Source organism: Triturus cristatus, chromosome 9, assembly GCF_964204655.1.
Source record: "Triturus cristatus chromosome 9, aTriCri1.1, whole genome shotgun sequence".
In the NCBI taxonomy this organism is placed as follows: domain Eukaryota; kingdom Metazoa; phylum Chordata; class Amphibia; order Caudata; family Salamandridae; genus Triturus; species Triturus cristatus.
The window spans coordinates 566150436-566166577 of record NC_140592.1 but is presented as its reverse complement, the minus strand read 5'-3'; positions in this window follow the sequence as shown (position 1 = coordinate 566166577).

Genomic DNA, 16142 nt, shown 5'->3' with positions numbered 1-16142 from the left:
TCAAGGCGCTGCGGTCAACACTCCTCACGCAGCGGGACCCGCGGAGCGGGTTCCGCAAGAAGTAGGCTGGCAGCAGGCGATTCCAAACGGGCAGAAACAAAAGCAGCAAGGCGTCCCACTCGCCGTCTCAGCGAGAGCAGATGATAAGGGCTCGGTGGAAGGGTAGGAGGGGTCGGGGAGAGCGGCCCAGGTGTAGCTGATCAGGGCTGGCGGGTGCTCCTGGGAAATGCAGTCCCAAGGAGCTCACGCACTCGCTCGCAGCCCCGTGCAAGTACTTCCCTCGGTGTCCCCTTCAAGGCGCTGCGGTCAACACTCCTCACGCAGCGGGACCCGCGGAGCGGGTTCCGCAAGAAGTAGGCTGGCAGCAGGCGATTCCAAACGGGCAGAAACAAAAGCAGCAAGGCGTCCCACTCGCCGTCTCAGCGAGAGCAGATGATAAGGGCTCGGTGGAAGGGTAGGAGGGGTCGGGGAGAGCGGCCCAGGTGTAGCTGATCAGGGCTGGCGGGTGCTCCTGGGAAATGCAGTCCCAAGGAGCTCACGCACTCGCTCGCAGCCCCGTGCAAGTACTTCCCTCGGTGTCCCCTTCAAGGCGCTGCGGTCAACACTCCTCACGCAGCGGGACCCGCGGAGCGGGTTCCGCAAGAAGTAGGCTGGCAGCAGGCGATTCCAAACGGGCAGAAACAAAAGCAGCAAGGCGTCCCACTCGCCGTCTCAGCGAGAGCAGATGATAAGGGCTCGGTGGAAGGGTAGGAGGGGTCGGGGAGAGCGGCCCAGGTGTAGCTGATCAGGGCTGGCGGGTGCTCCTGGGAAATGCAGTCCCAAGGAGCTCACGCACTCGCTCGCAGCCCCGTGCAAGTACTTCCCTCGGTGTCCCCTTCAAGGCGCTGCGGTCAACACTCCTCACGCAGCGGGACCCGCGGAGCGGGTTCCGCAAGAAGTAGGCTGGCAGCAGGCGATTCCAAACGGGCAGAAACAAAAGCAGCAAGGCGTCCCACTCGCCGTCTCAGCGAGAGCAGATGATAAGGGCTCGGTGGAAGGGTAGGAGGGGTCGGGGAGAGCGGCCCAGGTGTAGCTGATCAGGGCTGGCGGGTGCTCCTGGGAAATGCAGTCCCAAGGAGCTCACGCACTCGCTCGCAGCCCCGTGCAAGTACTTCCCTCGGTGTCCCCTTCAAGGCGCTGCGGTCAACACTCCTCACGCAGCGGGACCCGCGGAGCGGGTTCCGCAAGAAGTAGGCTGGCAGCAGGCGATTCCAAACGGGCAGAAACAAAAGCAGCAAGGCGTCCCACTCGCCGTCTCAGCGAGAGCAGATGATAAGGGCTCGGTGGAAGGGTAGGAGGGGTCGGGGAGAGCGGCCCAGGTGTAGCTGATCAGGGCTGGCGGGTGCTCCTGGGAAATGCAGTCCCAAGGAGCTCACGCACTCGCTCGCAGCCCCGTGCAAGTACTTCCCTCGGTGTCCCCTTCAAGGCGCTGCGGTCAACACTCCTCACGCAGCGGGACCCGCGGAGCGGGTTCCGCAAGAAGTAGGCTGGCAGCAGGCGATTCCAAACGGGCAGAAACAAAAGCAGCAAGGCGTCCCACTCGCCGTCTCAGCGAGAGCAGATGATAAGGGCTCGGTGGAAGGGTAGGAGGGGTCGGGGAGAGCGGCCCAGGTGTAGCTGATCAGGGCTGGCGGGTGCTCCTGGGAAATGCAGTCCCAAGGAGCTCACGCACTCGCTCGCAGCCCCGTGCAAGTACTTCCCTCGGTGTCCCCTTCAAGGCGCTGCGGTCAACACTCCTCACGCAGCGGGACCCGCGGAGCGGGTTCCGCAAGAAGTAGGCTGGCAGCAGGCGATTCCAAACGGGCAGAAACAAAAGCAGCAAGGCGTCCCACTCGCCGTCTCAGCGAGAGCAGATGATAAGGGCTCGGTGGAAGGGTAGGAGGGGTCGGGGAGAGCGGCCCAGGTGTAGCTGATCAGGGCTGGCGGGTGCTCCTGGGAAATGCAGTCCCAAGGAGCTCACGCACTCGCTCGCAGCCCCGTGCAAGTACTTCCCTCGGTGTCCCCTTCAAGGCGCTGCGGTCAACACTCCTCACGCAGCGGGACCCGCGGAGCGGGTTCCGCAAGAAGTAGGCTGGCAGCAGGCGATTCCAAACGGGCAGAAACAAAAGCAGCAAGGCGTCCCACTCGCCGTCTCAGCGAGAGCAGATGATAAGGGCTCGGTGGAAGGGTAGGAGGGGTCGGGGAGAGCGGCCCAGGTGTAGCTGATCAGGGCTGGCGGGTGCTCCTGGGAAATGCAGTCCCAAGGAGCTCACGCACTCGCTCGCAGCCCCGTGCAAGTACTTCCCTCGGTGTCCCCTTCAAGGCGCTGCGGTCAACACTCCTCACGCAGCGGGACCCGCGGAGCGGGTTCCGCAAGAAGTAGGCTGGCAGCAGGCGATTCCAAACGGGCAGAAACAAAAGCAGCAAGGCGTCCCACTCGCCGTCTCAGCGAGAGCAGATGATAAGGGCTCGGTGGAAGGGTAGGAGGGGTCGGGGAGAGCGGCCCAGGTGTAGCTGATCAGGGCTGGCGGGTGCTCCTGGGAAATGCAGTCCCAAGGAGCTCACGCACTCGCTCGCAGCCCCGTGCAAGTACTTCCCTCGGTGTCCCCTTCAAGGCGCTGCGGTCAACACTCCTCACGCAGCGGGACCCGCGGAGCGGGTTCCGCAAGAAGTAGGCTGGCAGCAGGCGATTCCAAACGGGCAGAAACAAAAGCAGCAAGGCGTCCCACTCGCCGTCTCAGCGAGAGCAGATGATAAGGGCTCGGTGGAAGGGTAGGAGGGGTCGGGGAGAGCGGCCCAGGTGTAGCTGATCAGGGCTGGCGGGTGCTCCTGGGAAATGCAGTCCCAAGGAGCTCACGCACTCGCTCGCAGCCCCGTGCAAGTACTTCCCTCGGTGTCCCCTTCAAGGCGCTGCGGTCAACACTCCTCACGCAGCGGGACCCGCGGAGCGGGTTCCGCAAGAAGTAGGCTGGCAGCAGGCGATTCCAAACGGGCAGAAACAAAAGCAGCAAGGCGTCCCACTCGCCGTCTCAGCGAGAGCAGATGATAAGGGCTCGGTGGAAGGGTAGGAGGGGTCGGGGAGAGCGGCCCAGGTGTAGCTGATCAGGGCTGGCGGGTGCTCCTGGGAAATGCAGTCCCAAGGAGCTCACGCACTCGCTCGCAGCCCCGTGCAAGTACTTCCCTCGGTGTCCCCTTCAAGGCGCTGCGGTCAACACTCCTCACGCAGCGGGACCCGCGGAGCGGGTTCCGCAAGAAGTAGGCTGGCAGCAGGCGATTCCAAACGGGCAGAAACAAAAGCAGCAAGGCGTCCCACTCGCCGTCTCAGCGAGAGCAGATGATAAGGGCTCGGTGGAAGGGTAGGAGGGGTCGGGGAGAGCGGCCCAGGTGTAGCTGATCAGGGCTGGCGGGTGCTCCTGGGAAATGCAGTCCCAAGGAGCTCACGCACTCGCTCGCAGCCCCGTGCAAGTACTTCCCTCGGTGTCCCCTTCAAGGCGCTGCGGTCAACACTCCTCACGCAGCGGGACCCGCGGAGCGGGTTCCGCAAGAAGTAGGCTGGCAGCAGGCGATTCCAAACGGGCAGAAACAAAAGCAGCAAGGCGTCCCACTCGCCGTCTCAGCGAGAGCAGATGATAAGGGCTCGGTGGAAGGGTAGGAGGGGTCGGGGAGAGCGGCCCAGGTGTAGCTGATCAGGGCTGGCGGGTGCTCCTGGGAAATGCAGTCCCAAGGAGCTCACGCACTCGCTCGCAGCCCCGTGCAAGTACTTCCCTCGGTGTCCCCTTCAAGGCGCTGCGGTCAACACTCCTCACGCAGCGGGACCCGCGGAGCGGGTTCCGCAAGAAGTAGGCTGGCAGCAGGCGATTCCAAACGGGCAGAAACAAAAGCAGCAAGGCGTCCCACTCGCCGTCTCAGCGAGAGCAGATGATAAGGGCTCGGTGGAAGGGTAGGAGGGGTCGGGGAGAGCGGCCCAGGTGTAGCTGATCAGGGCTGGCGGGTGCTCCTGGGAAATGCAGTCCCAAGGAGCTCACGCACTCGCTCGCAGCCCCGTGCAAGTACTTCCCTCGGTGTCCCCTTCAAGGCGCTGCGGTCAACACTCCTCACGCAGCGGGACCCGCGGAGCGGGTTCCGCAAGAAGTAGGCTGGCAGCAGGCGATTCCAAACGGGCAGAAACAAAAGCAGCAAGGCGTCCCACTCGCCGTCTCAGCGAGAGCAGATGATAAGGGCTCGGTGGAAGGGTAGGAGGGGTCGGGGAGAGCGGCCCAGGTGTAGCTGATCAGGGCTGGCGGGTGCTCCTGGGAAATGCAGTCCCAAGGAGCTCACGCACTCGCTCGCAGCCCCGTGCAAGTACTTCCCTCGGTGTCCCCTTCAAGGCGCTGCGGTCAACACTCCTCACGCAGCGGGACCCGCGGAGCGGGTTCCGCAAGAAGTAGGCTGGCAGCAGGCGATTCCAAACGGGCAGAAACAAAAGCAGCAAGGCGTCCCACTCGCCGTCTCAGCGAGAGCAGATGATAAGGGCTCGGTGGAAGGGTAGGAGGGGTCGGGGAGAGCGGCCCAGGTGTAGCTGATCAGGGCTGGCGGGTGCTCCTGGGAAATGCAGTCCCAAGGAGCTCACGCACTCGCTCGCAGCCCCGTGCAAGTACTTCCCTCGGTGTCCCCTTCAAGGCGCTGCGGTCAACACTCCTCACGCAGCGGGACCCGCGGAGCGGGTTCCGCAAGAAGTAGGCTGGCAGCAGGCGATTCCAAACGGGCAGAAACAAAAGCAGCAAGGCGTCCCACTCGCCGTCTCAGCGAGAGCAGATGATAAGGGCTCGGTGGAAGGGTAGGAGGGGTCGGGGAGAGCGGCCCAGGTGTAGCTGATCAGGGCTGGCGGGTGCTCCTGGGAAATGCAGTCCCAAGGAGCTCACGCACTCGCTCGCAGCCCCGTGCAAGTACTTCCCTCGGTGTCCCCTTCAAGGCGCTGCGGTCAACACTCCTCACGCAGCGGGACCCGCGGAGCGGGTTCCGCAAGAAGTAGGCTGGCAGCAGGCGATTCCAAACGGGCAGAAACAAAAGCAGCAAGGCGTCCCACTCGCCGTCTCAGCGAGAGCAGATGATAAGGGCTCGGTGGAAGGGTAGGAGGGGTCGGGGAGAGCGGCCCAGGTGTAGCTGATCAGGGCTGGCGGGTGCTCCTGGGAAATGCAGTCCCAAGGAGCTCACGCACTCGCTCGCAGCCCCGTGCAAGTACTTCCCTCGGTGTCCCCTTCAAGGCGCTGCGGTCAACACTCCTCACGCAGCGGGACCCGCGGAGCGGGTTCCGCAAGAAGTAGGCTGGCAGCAGGCGATTCCAAACGGGCAGAAACAAAAGCAGCAAGGCGTCCCACTCGCCGTCTCAGCGAGAGCAGATGATAAGGGCTCGGTGGAAGGGTAGGAGGGGTCGGGGAGAGCGGCCCAGGTGTAGCTGATCAGGGCTGGCGGGTGCTCCTGGGAAATGCAGTCCCAAGGAGCTCACGCACTCGCTCGCAGCCCCGTGCAAGTACTTCCCTCGGTGTCCCCTTCAAGGCGCTGCGGTCAACACTCCTCACGCAGCGGGACCCGCGGAGCGGGTTCCGCAAGAAGTAGGCTGGCAGCAGGCGATTCCAAACGGGCAGAAACAAAAGCAGCAAGGCGTCCCACTCGCCGTCTCAGCGAGAGCAGATGATAAGGGCTCGGTGGAAGGGTAGGAGGGGTCGGGGAGAGCGGCCCAGGTGTAGCTGATCAGGGCTGGCGGGTGCTCCTGGGAAATGCAGTCCCAAGGAGCTCACGCACTCGCTCGCAGCCCCGTGCAAGTACTTCCCTCGGTGTCCCCTTCAAGGCGCTGCGGTCAACACTCCTCACGCAGCGGGACCCGCGGAGCGGGTTCCGCAAGAAGTAGGCTGGCAGCAGGCGATTCCAAACGGGCAGAAACAAAAGCAGCAAGGCGTCCCACTCGCCGTCTCAGCGAGAGCAGATGATAAGGGCTCGGTGGAAGGGTAGGAGGGGTCGGGGAGAGCGGCCCAGGTGTAGCTGATCAGGGCTGGCGGGTGCTCCTGGGAAATGCAGTCCCAAGGAGCTCACGCACTCGCTCGCAGCCCCGTGCAAGTACTTCCCTCGGTGTCCCCTTCAAGGCGCTGCGGTCAACACTCCTCACGCAGCGGGACCCGCGGAGCGGGTTCCGCAAGAAGTAGGCTGGCAGCAGGCGATTCCAAACGGGCAGAAACAAAAGCAGCAAGGCGTCCCACTCGCCGTCTCAGCGAGAGCAGATGATAAGGGCTCGGTGGAAGGGTAGGAGGGGTCGGGGAGAGCGGCCCAGGTGTAGCTGATCAGGGCTGGCGGGTGCTCCTGGGAAATGCAGTCCCAAGGAGCTCACGCACTCGCTCGCAGCCCCGTGCAAGTACTTCCCTCGGTGTCCCCTTCAAGGCGCTGCGGTCAACACTCCTCACGCAGCGGGACCCGCGGAGCGGGTTCCGCAAGAAGTAGGCTGGCAGCAGGCGATTCCAAACGGGCAGAAACAAAAGCAGCAAGGCGTCCCACTCGCCGTCTCAGCGAGAGCAGATGATAAGGGCTCGGTGGAAGGGTAGGAGGGGTCGGGGAGAGCGGCCCAGGTGTAGCTGATCAGGGCTGGCGGGTGCTCCTGGGAAATGCAGTCCCAAGGAGCTCACGCACTCGCTCGCAGCCCCGTGCAAGTACTTCCCTCGGTGTCCCCTTCAAGGCGCTGCGGTCAACACTCCTCACGCAGCGGGACCCGCGGAGCGGGTTCCGCAAGAAGTAGGCTGGCAGCAGGCGATTCCAAACGGGCAGAAACAAAAGCAGCAAGGCGTCCCACTCGCCGTCTCAGCGAGAGCAGATGATAAGGGCTCGGTGGAAGGGTAGGAGGGGTCGGGGAGAGCGGCCCAGGTGTAGCTGATCAGGGCTGGCGGGTGCTCCTGGGAAATGCAGTCCCAAGGAGCTCACGCACTCGCTCGCAGCCCCGTGCAAGTACTTCCCTCGGTGTCCCCTTCAAGGCGCTGCGGTCAACACTCCTCACGCAGCGGGACCCGCGGAGCGGGTTCCGCAAGAAGTAGGCTGGCAGCAGGCGATTCCAAACGGGCAGAAACAAAAGCAGCAAGGCGTCCCACTCGCCGTCTCAGCGAGAGCAGATGATAAGGGCTCGGTGGAAGGGTAGGAGGGGTCGGGGAGAGCGGCCCAGGTGTAGCTGATCAGGGCTGGCGGGTGCTCCTGGGAAATGCAGTCCCAAGGAGCTCACGCACTCGCTCGCAGCCCCGTGCAAGTACTTCCCTCGGTGTCCCCTTCAAGGCGCTGCGGTCAACACTCCTCACGCAGCGGGACCCGCGGAGCGGGTTCCGCAAGAAGTAGGCTGGCAGCAGGCGATTCCAAACGGGCAGAAACAAAAGCAGCAAGGCGTCCCACTCGCCGTCTCAGCGAGAGCAGATGATAAGGGCTCGGTGGAAGGGTAGGAGGGGTCGGGGAGAGCGGCCCAGGTGTAGCTGATCAGGGCTGGCGGGTGCTCCTGGGAAATGCAGTCCCAAGGAGCTCACGCACTCGCTCGCAGCCCCGTGCAAGTACTTCCCTCGGTGTCCCCTTCAAGGCGCTGCGGTCAACACTCCTCACGCAGCGGGACCCGCGGAGCGGGTTCCGCAAGAAGTAGGCTGGCAGCAGGCGATTCCAAACGGGCAGAAACAAAAGCAGCAAGGCGTCCCACTCGCCGTCTCAGCGAGAGCAGATGATAAGGGCTCGGTGGAAGGGTAGGAGGGGTCGGGGAGAGCGGCCCAGGTGTAGCTGATCAGGGCTGGCGGGTGCTCCTGGGAAATGCAGTCCCAAGGAGCTCACGCACTCGCTCGCAGCCCCGTGCAAGTACTTCCCTCGGTGTCCCCTTCAAGGCGCTGCGGTCAACACTCCTCACGCAGCGGGACCCGCGGAGCGGGTTCCGCAAGAAGTAGGCTGGCAGCAGGCGATTCCAAACGGGCAGAAACAAAAGCAGCAAGGCGTCCCACTCGCCGTCTCAGCGAGAGCAGATGATAAGGGCTCGGTGGAAGGGTAGGAGGGGTCGGGGAGAGCGGCCCAGGTGTAGCTGATCAGGGCTGGCGGGTGCTCCTGGGAAATGCAGTCCCAAGGAGCTCACGCACTCGCTCGCAGCCCCGTGCAAGTACTTCCCTCGGTGTCCCCTTCAAGGCGCTGCGGTCAACACTCCTCACGCAGCGGGACCCGCGGAGCGGGTTCCGCAAGAAGTAGGCTGGCAGCAGGCGATTCCAAACGGGCAGAAACAAAAGCAGCAAGGCGTCCCACTCGCCGTCTCAGCGAGAGCAGATGATAAGGGCTCGGTGGAAGGGTAGGAGGGGTCGGGGAGAGCGGCCCAGGTGTAGCTGATCAGGGCTGGCGGGTGCTCCTGGGAAATGCAGTCCCAAGGAGCTCACGCACTCGCTCGCAGCCCCGTGCAAGTACTTCCCTCGGTGTCCCCTTCAAGGCGCTGCGGTCAACACTCCTCACGCAGCGGGACCCGCGGAGCGGGTTCCGCAAGAAGTAGGCTGGCAGCAGGCGATTCCAAACGGGCAGAAACAAAAGCAGCAAGGCGTCCCACTCGCCGTCTCAGCGAGAGCAGATGATAAGGGCTCGGTGGAAGGGTAGGAGGGGTCGGGGAGAGCGGCCCAGGTGTAGCTGATCAGGGCTGGCGGGTGCTCCTGGGAAATGCAGTCCCAAGGAGCTCACGCACTCGCTCGCAGCCCCGTGCAAGTACTTCCCTCGGTGTCCCCTTCAAGGCGCTGCGGTCAACACTCCTCACGCAGCGGGACCCGCGGAGCGGGTTCCGCAAGAAGTAGGCTGGCAGCAGGCGATTCCAAACGGGCAGAAACAAAAGCAGCAAGGCGTCCCACTCGCCGTCTCAGCGAGAGCAGATGATAAGGGCTCGGTGGAAGGGTAGGAGGGGTCGGGGAGAGCGGCCCAGGTGTAGCTGATCAGGGCTGGCGGGTGCTCCTGGGAAATGCAGTCCCAAGGAGCTCACGCACTCGCTCGCAGCCCCGTGCAAGTACTTCCCTCGGTGTCCCCTTCAAGGCGCTGCGGTCAACACTCCTCACGCAGCGGGACCCGCGGAGCGGGTTCCGCAAGAAGTAGGCTGGCAGCAGGCGATTCCAAACGGGCAGAAACAAAAGCAGCAAGGCGTCCCACTCGCCGTCTCAGCGAGAGCAGATGATAAGGGCTCGGTGGAAGGGTAGGAGGGGTCGGGGAGAGCGGCCCAGGTGTAGCTGATCAGGGCTGGCGGGTGCTCCTGGGAAATGCAGTCCCAAGGAGCTCACGCACTCGCTCGCAGCCCCGTGCAAGTACTTCCCTCGGTGTCCCCTTCAAGGCGCTGCGGTCAACACTCCTCACGCAGCGGGACCCGCGGAGCGGGTTCCGCAAGAAGTAGGCTGGCAGCAGGCGATTCCAAACGGGCAGAAACAAAAGCAGCAAGGCGTCCCACTCGCCGTCTCAGCGAGAGCAGATGATAAGGGCTCGGTGGAAGGGTAGGAGGGGTCGGGGAGAGCGGCCCAGGTGTAGCTGATCAGGGCTGGCGGGTGCTCCTGGGAAATGCAGTCCCAAGGAGCTCACGCACTCGCTCGCAGCCCCGTGCAAGTACTTCCCTCGGTGTCCCCTTCAAGGCGCTGCGGTCAACACTCCTCACGCAGCGGGACCCGCGGAGCGGGTTCCGCAAGAAGTAGGCTGGCAGCAGGCGATTCCAAACGGGCAGAAACAAAAGCAGCAAGGCGTCCCACTCGCCGTCTCAGCGAGAGCAGATGATAAGGGCTCGGTGGAAGGGTAGGAGGGGTCGGGGAGAGCGGCCCAGGTGTAGCTGATCAGGGCTGGCGGGTGCTCCTGGGAAATGCAGTCCCAAGGAGCTCACGCACTCGCTCGCAGCCCCGTGCAAGTACTTCCCTCGGTGTCCCCTTCAAGGCGCTGCGGTCAACACTCCTCACGCAGCGGGACCCGCGGAGCGGGTTCCGCAAGAAGTAGGCTGGCAGCAGGCGATTCCAAACGGGCAGAAACAAAAGCAGCAAGGCGTCCCACTCGCCGTCTCAGCGAGAGCAGATGATAAGGGCTCGGTGGAAGGGTAGGAGGGGTCGGGGAGAGCGGCCCAGGTGTAGCTGATCAGGGCTGGCGGGTGCTCCTGGGAAATGCAGTCCCAAGGAGCTCACGCACTCGCTCGCAGCCCCGTGCAAGTACTTCCCTCGGTGTCCCCTTCAAGGCGCTGCGGTCAACACTCCTCACGCAGCGGGACCCGCGGAGCGGGTTCCGCAAGAAGTAGGCTGGCAGCAGGCGATTCCAAACGGGCAGAAACAAAAGCAGCAAGGCGTCCCACTCGCCGTCTCAGCGAGAGCAGATGATAAGGGCTCGGTGGAAGGGTAGGAGGGGTCGGGGAGAGCGGCCCAGGTGTAGCTGATCAGGGCTGGCGGGTGCTCCTGGGAAATGCAGTCCCAAGGAGCTCACGCACTCGCTCGCAGCCCCGTGCAAGTACTTCCCTCGGTGTCCCCTTCAAGGCGCTGCGGTCAACACTCCTCACGCAGCGGGACCCGCGGAGCGGGTTCCGCAAGAAGTAGGCTGGCAGCAGGCGATTCCAAACGGGCAGAAACAAAAGCAGCAAGGCGTCCCACTCGCCGTCTCAGCGAGAGCAGATGATAAGGGCTCGGTGGAAGGGTAGGAGGGGTCGGGGAGAGCGGCCCAGGTGTAGCTGATCAGGGCTGGCGGGTGCTCCTGGGAAATGCAGTCCCAAGGAGCTCACGCACTCGCTCGCAGCCCCGTGCAAGTACTTCCCTCGGTGTCCCCTTCAAGGCGCTGCGGTCAACACTCCTCACGCAGCGGGACCCGCGGAGCGGGTTCCGCAAGAAGTAGGCTGGCAGCAGGCGATTCCAAACGGGCAGAAACAAAAGCAGCAAGGCGTCCCACTCGCCGTCTCAGCGAGAGCAGATGATAAGGGCTCGGTGGAAGGGTAGGAGGGGTCGGGGAGAGCGGCCCAGGTGTAGCTGATCAGGGCTGGCGGGTGCTCCTGGGAAATGCAGTCCCAAGGAGCTCACGCACTCGCTCGCAGCCCCGTGCAAGTACTTCCCTCGGTGTCCCCTTCAAGGCGCTGCGGTCAACACTCCTCACGCAGCGGGACCCGCGGAGCGGGTTCCGCAAGAAGTAGGCTGGCAGCAGGCGATTCCAAACGGGCAGAAACAAAAGCAGCAAGGCGTCCCACTCGCCGTCTCAGCGAGAGCAGATGATAAGGGCTCGGTGGAAGGGTAGGAGGGGTCGGGGAGAGCGGCCCAGGTGTAGCTGATCAGGGCTGGCGGGTGCTCCTGGGAAATGCAGTCCCAAGGAGCTCACGCACTCGCTCGCAGCCCCGTGCAAGTACTTCCCTCGGTGTCCCCTTCAAGGCGCTGCGGTCAACACTCCTCACGCAGCGGGACCCGCGGAGCGGGTTCCGCAAGAAGTAGGCTGGCAGCAGGCGATTCCAAACGGGCAGAAACAAAAGCAGCAAGGCGTCCCACTCGCCGTCTCAGCGAGAGCAGATGATAAGGGCTCGGTGGAAGGGTAGGAGGGGTCGGGGAGAGCGGCCCAGGTGTAGCTGATCAGGGCTGGCGGGTGCTCCTGGGAAATGCAGTCCCAAGGAGCTCACGCACTCGCTCGCAGCCCCGTGCAAGTACTTCCCTCGGTGTCCCCTTCAAGGCGCTGCGGTCAACACTCCTCACGCAGCGGGACCCGCGGAGCGGGTTCCGCAAGAAGTAGGCTGGCAGCAGGCGATTCCAAACGGGCAGAAACAAAAGCAGCAAGGCGTCCCACTCGCCGTCTCAGCGAGAGCAGATGATAAGGGCTCGGTGGAAGGGTAGGAGGGGTCGGGGAGAGCGGCCCAGGTGTAGCTGATCAGGGCTGGCGGGTGCTCCTGGGAAATGCAGTCCCAAGGAGCTCACGCACTCGCTCGCAGCCCCGTGCAAGTACTTCCCTCGGTGTCCCCTTCAAGGCGCTGCGGTCAACACTCCTCACGCAGCGGGACCCGCGGAGCGGGTTCCGCAAGAAGTAGGCTGGCAGCAGGCGATTCCAAACGGGCAGAAACAAAAGCAGCAAGGCGTCCCACTCGCCGTCTCAGCGAGAGCAGATGATAAGGGCTCGGTGGAAGGGTAGGAGGGGTCGGGGAGAGCGGCCCAGGTGTAGCTGATCAGGGCTGGCGGGTGCTCCTGGGAAATGCAGTCCCAAGGAGCTCACGCACTCGCTCGCAGCCCCGTGCAAGTACTTCCCTCGGTGTCCCCTTCAAGGCGCTGCGGTCAACACTCCTCACGCAGCGGGACCCGCGGAGCGGGTTCCGCAAGAAGTAGGCTGGCAGCAGGCGATTCCAAACGGGCAGAAACAAAAGCAGCAAGGCGTCCCACTCGCCGTCTCAGCGAGAGCAGATGATAAGGGCTCGGTGGAAGGGTAGGAGGGGTCGGGGAGAGCGGCCCAGGTGTAGCTGATCAGGGCTGGCGGGTGCTCCTGGGAAATGCAGTCCCAAGGAGCTCACGCACTCGCTCGCAGCCCCGTGCAAGTACTTCCCTCGGTGTCCCCTTCAAGGCGCTGCGGTCAACACTCCTCACGCAGCGGGACCCGCGGAGCGGGTTCCGCAAGAAGTAGGCTGGCAGCAGGCGATTCCAAACGGGCAGAAACAAAAGCAGCAAGGCGTCCCACTCGCCGTCTCAGCGAGAGCAGATGATAAGGGCTCGGTGGAAGGGTAGGAGGGGTCGGGGAGAGCGGCCCAGGTGTAGCTGATCAGGGCTGGCGGGTGCTCCTGGGAAATGCAGTCCCAAGGAGCTCACGCACTCGCTCGCAGCCCCGTGCAAGTACTTCCCTCGGTGTCCCCTTCAAGGCGCTGCGGTCAACACTCCTCACGCAGCGGGACCCGCGGAGCGGGTTCCGCAAGAAGTAGGCTGGCAGCAGGCGATTCCAAACGGGCAGAAACAAAAGCAGCAAGGCGTCCCACTCGCCGTCTCAGCGAGAGCAGATGATAAGGGCTCGGTGGAAGGGTAGGAGGGGTCGGGGAGAGCGGCCCAGGTGTAGCTGATCAGGGCTGGCGGGTGCTCCTGGGAAATGCAGTCCCAAGGAGCTCACGCACTCGCTCGCAGCCCCGTGCAAGTACTTCCCTCGGTGTCCCCTTCAAGGCGCTGCGGTCAACACTCCTCACGCAGCGGGACCCGCGGAGCGGGTTCCGCAAGAAGTAGGCTGGCAGCAGGCGATTCCAAACGGGCAGAAACAAAAGCAGCAAGGCGTCCCACTCGCCGTCTCAGCGAGAGCAGATGATAAGGGCTCGGTGGAAGGGTAGGAGGGGTCGGGGAGAGCGGCCCAGGTGTAGCTGATCAGGGCTGGCGGGTGCTCCTGGGAAATGCAGTCCCAAGGAGCTCACGCACTCGCTCGCAGCCCCGTGCAAGTACTTCCCTCGGTGTCCCCTTCAAGGCGCTGCGGTCAACACTCCTCACGCAGCGGGACCCGCGGAGCGGGTTCCGCAAGAAGTAGGCTGGCAGCAGGCGATTCCAAACGGGCAGAAACAAAAGCAGCAAGGCGTCCCACTCGCCGTCTCAGCGAGAGCAGATGATAAGGGCTCGGTGGAAGGGTAGGAGGGGTCGGGGAGAGCGGCCCAGGTGTAGCTGATCAGGGCTGGCGGGTGCTCCTGGGAAATGCAGTCCCAAGGAGCTCACGCACTCGCTCGCAGCCCCGTGCAAGTACTTCCCTCGGTGTCCCCTTCAAGGCGCTGCGGTCAACACTCCTCACGCAGCGGGACCCGCGGAGCGGGTTCCGCAAGAAGTAGGCTGGCAGCAGGCGATTCCAAACGGGCAGAAACAAAAGCAGCAAGGCGTCCCACTCGCCGTCTCAGCGAGAGCAGATGATAAGGGCTCGGTGGAAGGGTAGGAGGGGTCGGGGAGAGCGGCCCAGGTGTAGCTGATCAGGGCTGGCGGGTGCTCCTGGGAAATGCAGTCCCAAGGAGCTCACGCACTCGCTCGCAGCCCCGTGCAAGTACTTCCCTCGGTGTCCCCTTCAAGGCGCTGCGGTCAACACTCCTCACGCAGCGGGACCCGCGGAGCGGGTTCCGCAAGAAGTAGGCTGGCAGCAGGCGATTCCAAACGGGCAGAAACAAAAGCAGCAAGGCGTCCCACTCGCCGTCTCAGCGAGAGCAGATGATAAGGGCTCGGTGGAAGGGTAGGAGGGGTCGGGGAGAGCGGCCCAGGTGTAGCTGATCAGGGCTGGCGGGTGCTCCTGGGAAATGCAGTCCCAAGGAGCTCACGCACTCGCTCGCAGCCCCGTGCAAGTACTTCCCTCGGTGTCCCCTTCAAGGCGCTGCGGTCAACACTCCTCACGCAGCGGGACCCGCGGAGCGGGTTCCGCAAGAAGTAGGCTGGCAGCAGGCGATTCCAAACGGGCAGAAACAAAAGCAGCAAGGCGTCCCACTCGCCGTCTCAGCGAGAGCAGATGATAAGGGCTCGGTGGAAGGGTAGGAGGGGTCGGGGAGAGCGGCCCAGGTGTAGCTGATCAGGGCTGGCGGGTGCTCCTGGGAAATGCAGTCCCAAGGAGCTCACGCACTCGCTCGCAGCCCCGTGCAAGTACTTCCCTCGGTGTCCCCTTCAAGGCGCTGCGGTCAACACTCCTCACGCAGCGGGACCCGCGGAGCGGGTTCCGCAAGAAGTAGGCTGGCAGCAGGCGATTCCAAACGGGCAGAAACAAAAGCAGCAAGGCGTCCCACTCGCCGTCTCAGCGAGAGCAGATGATAAGGGCTCGGTGGAAGGGTAGGAGGGGTCGGGGAGAGCGGCCCAGGTGTAGCTGATCAGGGCTGGCGGGTGCTCCTGGGAAATGCAGTCCCAAGGAGCTCACGCACTCGCTCGCAGCCCCGTGCAAGTACTTCCCTCGGTGTCCCCTTCAAGGCGCTGCGGTCAACACTCCTCACGCAGCGGGACCCGCGGAGCGGGTTCCGCAAGAAGTAGGCTGGCAGCAGGCGATTCCAAACGGGCAGAAACAAAAGCAGCAAGGCGTCCCACTCGCCGTCTCAGCGAGAGCAGATGATAAGGGCTCGGTGGAAGGGTAGGAGGGGTCGGGGAGAGCGGCCCAGGTGTAGCTGATCAGGGCTGGCGGGTGCTCCTGGGAAATGCAGTCCCAAGGAGCTCACGCACTCGCTCGCAGCCCCGTGCAAGTACTTCCCTCGGTGTCCCCTTCAAGGCGCTGCGGTCAACACTCTTCACGCAGCGGGACCCGCGGAGCGGGTTCCGCAAGAAGTAGGCTGGCAGCAGGCGATTCCAAACGGACAGAAACAAAAGCAGCAAGGCGTCCCACTCGCCGTCTCAGCGAGAGCAGATGATAAGGGCTCGGTGGAAGGGTAGGAGGGGTCGGGGAGAGCGGCCCAGGTGTAGCTGATCAGGGCTGGCGGGTGCTCCTGGGAAATGCAGTCCCAAGGAGCTCACGCACTCGCTCGCAGCCCCGTGCAAGTACTTCCCTCGGTGTCCCCTTCAAGGCGCTGCGGTCAACACTCCTCACGCAGCGGGACCCGCGGAGCGGGTTCCGCAAGAAGTAGGCTGGCAGCAGGCGATTCCAAACGGACAGAAACAAAAGCAGCAAGGCGTCCCACTCGCCGTCTCAGCGAGAGCAGATGATAAGGGCTCGGTGGAAGGGTAGGAGGGGTCGGGGAGAGCGGCCCAGGTGTAGCTGATCAGGGCTGGCGGGTGCTCCTGGGAAATGCAGTCCCAAGGAGCTCACGCACTCGCTCGCAGCCCCGTGCAAGTACTTCCCTCGGTGTCCCCTTCAAGGCGCTGCGGTCAACACTCCTCACGCAGCGGGACCCGCGGAGCGGGTTCCGCAAGAAGTAGGCTGGCAGCAGGCGATTCCAAAGGGACAGAAACAAAAGCAGCAAGGCGTCCCACTCGCCGTCTCAGCGAGAGCAGATGATAAGGGCTCGGTGGAAGGGTAGGAGGGGTCGGGGAGAGCGGCCCAGGTGTAGCTGATCAGGGCTGGCGGGTGCTCCTGGGAAATGCAGTCCCAAGGAGCTCACGCACTCGCTCGCAGCCCCGTGCAAGTACTTCCCTCGGTGTCCCCTTCAAGGCGCTGCGGTCAACACTCCTCACGCAGCGGGACCCGCGGAGCGGGTTCCGCAAGAAGTAGGCTGGCAGCAGGCGATT